The following is a 6,208-nucleotide window of genomic DNA, read 5'->3' on the forward strand; positions in this document are numbered from 1 at the left end:
GGAAATTTATTTTTTTCACAATTCTGGAGGCCAAAAGTCCAAAATCAAACTACTGGCAGGATCATGCTGCTTCTGAAGGCTCCAGGGAAGAATCCTTCCTTACCTCTTCCAGCTTCTGGCCATTGCTGGGAATCTTTGGTGTTCCTTGGCATTTTTGGCTTGTAGCAGCATAACTCCAGTCTCTGCCTCTGTCTTCCTGGCCTCCTTCTGTCTGTCTGTCTCTGAATCTCCCTCTCCTTATAGGGACACCAGCCATTGGATGCAGGGCCCACCTTAATCCAGTATGATCTTGTCTTAACTAAATACGTCTGTCAAGACCTTATTCCCAGATAAGGTTGCATTCTGAGGTTCTAGGTGGATATGAATTTGGGTGGGGGAAGGGGGAATGGAATTGTCAACTATCTGATAACAATTGGAGCAGTCTTCTGACATGACTTTTGCCTTTAAATATCTGCCTGCATTTTTATTCATTGAGCCAGTTCATAATATCTGGTATCTCTTGCAAGTGCAAGTAAAAATGCTTATTTCGTGTTCAAATTTGTCTGCTTTCTGTCACTATAGACAAGTTTGCATTTTCTAGATTTTTATATAAATTCAATCATAGAGTATTTATTTTTTGTCTCACTTCTTTCATTTAACATAGGTATTTTACAATTCACCCATGTTGTTTTCTGTATCAATAGGTCACTCCATTTTATTACCAAGTAGTGTTCCATTGTATGCATATATAAAATGTGTTTATCCATTTACCTGTTAATGCACATTTAGGCTGTTTCTAGTTTTTGGCTATTACAAATAAAGCTGTTATCAGTCTCTCTGTACCAGTCTTTGTATGAACATATGCTTTCTTTTCTACTGGGTAAATACCTAGGAGTGGAATGGCTGGATCATATGTTAGCTGTATGATTAACTGCAAACTGTTTCCAAAGTTGTCATATAATTTTACATTCCCACCAGCAGTGTCTGAGAGTTCCAGTTGCTCCACATCCTCACCAACACTTGGTATTGACAGTCCTTTCCATTTTAGACATTCTATCCTATATATAGTGGTATCTTATTGTGCTTTTAATTTGCATTTCCCATTGGCTAATGATGTTAAGCATCTTTTCATGTGCTTATTTGCCACACATATATATTCTTTGGTAAAGTGTCTGTCCAAAATGTGTCTCATTTAAAATGCAAATTGTTGCATTGTTCTTCTGATTTTACACAATTCAGGTAATTAAAAGTAGGACCTTTATGTCTTTGTTTTTTCTCAGTGCAATTAGCTAATGGAATTATCTGGAACAATGAGAAAAAAAATAGCCTCTCATTTTTTGGAGTGGAATATTTGTCATGTAAATGTAGTAGTTTTAACAAACTGACAGCAGATGGAAATTGAAAGTAGACTTATCATTTGAAAGCAGGTTCCATACCACTTGAGTTTGAATGTTCAATGCAATCTATTTGCTCACTTAATTGCAGCTTCCAATATGACCAATGCCCAGTAACCAGGTCAGGGCACAGAATACATTTAAAGGTGGAGACTAACAGAATCTTCAAAGTCCCTGGCCCGAGAGCCATTGCACTACAGGTGAATATCTTTTCATGAGCAAACTGAGCAAACTCACTGCACTGTTAGTGAAGGATTCAGAGCCACCAGCGCGAGGCACTGATCTGACCACACAGTGTCAGCAAGAACAGCAGCAAACTGCAGCATGGGCACTGAGTTCTATCAGCCTCAACATGACGCTTGCTGGATTTTTATTTTCTCTGGATCTTCATAAGGAGTGCCAATTTGTCTGGCATTAAGTCACTCCATATCATTTCTTTGCACAAATATCTGGTTATTACTTGCTGCAAAAACATGTTTTTCTCAATTTATTTACATCTATTTGTGGTCAACATGGTTACACTATTTGAGATTCAAGTTTTTATGATATCCCACATTATTACTTATAAATATGGCATGTAGTTTTCAAATGTTATTAATATTAATTCTCAATAAACTTGTAAATATATTTCTAATAAAATATTGCCACTTCAGTTCAGTTTTACAAATCAGCCTCAAGATGCAAAGCAAAATTGTCCCCAAGCAACCCCAGAATGGGTTTCTCTCCAAAATGTGTTTCTCCCCAGACTTCATTATGGAGGAGTTGATGTCTGGGGTTTTCCAGAGCTTTACCTTCCTTCCAACTTCTCTTTCCACCAAACTGTCCTCACAACAAATCTGTGGCCCCAGAACTGTGTGAATTTAGAGGTCTCCTCTTCTCAGTTCCTTAGATGCAGTTCGCAGTTGCTACTCCTTCAGTAGGTCACTAGGTAAACTTGCAAGCACAAGTCAATGAATAAGAAAGCTCAAGCTCTTTCTGAAGGGGTCCTTAAAGACCAGTTTGCTATAAAAGGGATAGCTCTCTCGCAGAGAAGCCAAGAAATCGCCACTAAAATGACTTTGGTGCCATCTAGTGGTAATTTAGCTTAACAATGGCCAAGCGTTTCTTTGGGCTGAAATGATTAAAATGCAAAACTGGAACTGAAATGGCCTTAGTAGTTACAAAGAGCAAAGATTCTTACCGACACTGTCGCCACACACTGGCATGCTTATTTAATTGTGAAGTAGGGTGGAAATATTTATCACTAGTAATAGTTAAGGCATGAAGTTTGATTTGGTGTCATCCTTGATCTCTTTCCCCCCTTCTCTCGCACACACATATACCCCACAACCAATCCACTGGCAAATCCTGTGTGCTGCGCCTTCAAAATACATCCAGAACCTGATTACCTCTCACCGTCTCCACTGCTTCCCTCTAGCATAAGCCACCAGCACGTCTAGCCATGGATTATTCCAATAGTGTAACAGTGACTTTTTAAATATAATCTTAAAACTGTAAGCAAGCAGGAAATTGTAAAGTAGCCTTAAAATGTAACCTTCAAAGCTGGAAACAGGCTATAATGGAAGCTCTTATTCTCACAAAGGAGCAGTATTGAAATGTAAAGTCTGCACACAGATATGAATAAAGCCTTTTCATCTATCTCCCTAGGCACCTGAAAGCACCTTTCCCAGGTGTCACTGAGTTCCTGAAGAAAACAGAAAATAAGTAAATTACTGAAGTTCTCCAAATCTGTTAAATGTTAACTAAAATAATTAACTCTCTTTGTCTCTAATGGGTTTAGCCAATTAAAGAATCACTAGGAGACTGCCCTAAACTTCCCAGATATAGATAAGCTTTTGTCTATCACTCTTGTTGCATGTTAATTAAATGATTATCTCTCTCTGTCTCTGAACCTGCATAAAAACCAACTGAAGAAACACTTTGGGAAGGCAGATTTGGGAAAGCTTCCCCTGTCTCCAGAGGGAGGAACCCATATTTGGCAAGTGCCCCTTCTACATAGTCTCCTAACTATCCCCCAACAACCCTTGTTCCCTTTTTGTCTATTCACAACAGGGAAGCCGGAGTGATCCTTCAAAAATGAAGTCAGATCACATGAGCCTCCACTCATGTCGTGTACTCTGAGGATACATTATGGCTATAAAATTAATAGTCAATAGGCCCAGTAAAGCAGCTTGCAGCACTGACACTGCTGGGGAAGTCACAGACACACGCTCAGCCGCCAGGGCCCACCCTCGCCTCCTCCTCACCTCCCCCTCTCCTCCTCTTCTATTGTGCGATCATTCCACAACCTGGGGAGATGTTAAGTCCAAGGAAAAGGCTCAACCAGACACTAAACCAGGAGCCAGGAAAAAGCAGCCCCAGAAGATGCTAATCCAGGTGGCAGGGCCCCTCCCCCAGGGTGGATAAACACCATATTCAAACAGCATAGACTGGTCTCTCTTCTCTGATGCCAAGTGGGGTATCCACTGATGCTGACCTGAGCAGTTGACCTCCCCAGGGGACTGGCCATGATGGGACCTCTTCCCCTGCTCTTTTGGACACTTTGGGCTGTATAAGTAATAAAGCAGTCATTTGCTGAAGGTTTCTGTTGTGCCTGAACCTGTGTTCCCACAAGGCACCATATAGCAACTCGCTCCATAGACACTGTGTGTCACTTAAGAGTATGATGCAACCCTGGCAAGGGGATTTCATTGGCTTAGGCCACCTCAGCACAGATACAACTTTCAGAAACCTTAAAATAAGGCTGACCATTACAAGCATAGCTTAAGACACCCATTATGAAAAGAAACACCTGGTAATTGACCTGGGCTGAATGCAGGTATAAGATGGGGAAAAGACTCCCCAGATTGTGAGAGTTGTCTCCGGACAGAGACCCCTCTAGTCAGTGGTTGCATGATTCCTGACCATAAGCTGCCCACAACCCCAGAACATGCCTGCTGTTACTCTCATAAGAGTGCTGCTTGAATAAAACTACTTATGCATCAGATGATACCTGAGATTTATCTTTGACATGGATCAAACTAAGGGGACTCTGCCACCAAGACTCCCAAATGCAGCTCAAAACCTTCCAGTAGTCCCCCATCTCCCGTTAACAATTGAAATCCGAATCGGGCCCCTTCTCTGATTTCAACTCCTCCTACTTTCCCTTTTTACTCCTTTCCAAACACACTGGACCATCTTACTGTTCCACAAACACATCAGGCACATTCTTCTCTTAGATATATACCCAGCTAACGCCTCACCTCCTTTAACTCTTTGCACAAATGATACCACTCAAGAGGTTTTGCCTGACCACCCTTTCTAAAATTGCAACCCTTGTTTTCCCTGCTTCATTTTTCTCCATAGACACTCATCACTTATTTTGCTTATTGAACATCCCATGAGTACAGGGACTTTCTATGAGGGTAGAGATTTGTTTTCCTTAAAAAAAAAAAAAAAAAGTTTGAGGTACAATTTACATACAGTAAAATAGCACAAATCTTAAGCAAACAGTTTGATGAATTTTGATGAATGTATACACCCAGGTAAGCCACACCTACCAAGCTACAGAATAGTCCCATCACCCCAGAAAGTCCCCTCCTGCCCCTTCCCAGTCAGTCTCGCCCAACCACTCCCAACTCCAGGTAACCACTGTTTTGATTTCTATCTCCATAGATTACTTTACACATTCTAGAGTTTCATATAAATAGAATTACACAGTATGAACTCCTTTGTACCTGGCTTCTTTTGCTCCAAAATAGTTTTTGAGATTCACCCTTGTTCTTGCATGTATTGGTGATTCACTCCTTTTTATTGTTCAGTAGTGTTCCATTGTAGGAACATGCTTCAATTTGCTTATCTATTTTCCTGTTTGTTGACATTTTGGTTGTTTCCAGTTTGGGGCCATTACAGATAAAACTATAAAGCTGCTATGAGCATTTTGGTACAACTCTTGGGTTGTACCTAAGCGTAGAATTGCTGCGTCATAGGGTAAGTACATGTTTAACTTTACAAAGAAACTGCCAAACAGTTTTCCAAAATGGATGTACCATTTTAACATTCCTACCAGTTATGTTCTTCCTGGAGATCATGAAGTGGTTAGAAATTCCTTAACTACATTACTGATATGCTGTCATACAGAGTTCTAGAGCAGTGCATGAGAGAGCTGTTGGAATTCAGAAGCCAGCAAGATTTACTTTAAATAAAAGTGGTATTACTAACGAAACATTGCAAGTGAACTTGTCTTCCATTTTCAGTACAGAAAAAGAAGGTCCTCTGTTTCCAGTTAAAAAAATATCTTAACGTTGAAAGGGACCTTGTCCCTTGTTAAAGTCCTCCTTTTTTACAGAAGTAAAAATTAAGATCTAGTAAGATAAAGTGGTCTGCCCAAGAGCAGTGAAGTCCTCTAACCAAGACAGCCTCAGTTTCCCTTAAGCTCAACTAAACTTCAGAAGGCTTCTCCCTGACTCCAGGCCCCTGACTTCCCTCTTACTCTGGTCTTTAGACTCTCTAGGCACCTGGGAGGCTCCTAACTAGATAGCTCCTTATTCTCCCCCACCCCCACCCCCAGCCCCCAATAGACTACAAGTAGTTTACTGCAAAGAAAAACATTCTGAAGGAAGAGTTCCAATTGCAACCTCAGTAAATCCCTCCCTGCATTCCAGTGATCAACCCTCCTCCCCTCCCCCACTTCCTCAACCCACTCCCAGCCCTTAAGAAGCTCACTGTCCTTGGTTTCAATGGAGCTGAGTTCTACTTTCTACTATACTGTGGAAGCTAGGAATAAAGTCATCCTCACCTGTTTCACATTGTCCAGTGCAGTTTTTTCTTTGACACCCCAAAGGCAGCCAAAGTGT

The sequence above is a fragment of the Choloepus didactylus genome, chromosome 8 (assembly GCF_015220235.1).
Source record: "Choloepus didactylus isolate mChoDid1 chromosome 8, mChoDid1.pri, whole genome shotgun sequence".
In the NCBI taxonomy this organism is placed as follows: Eukaryota; Metazoa; Chordata; class Mammalia; order Pilosa; family Megalonychidae; genus Choloepus; species Choloepus didactylus.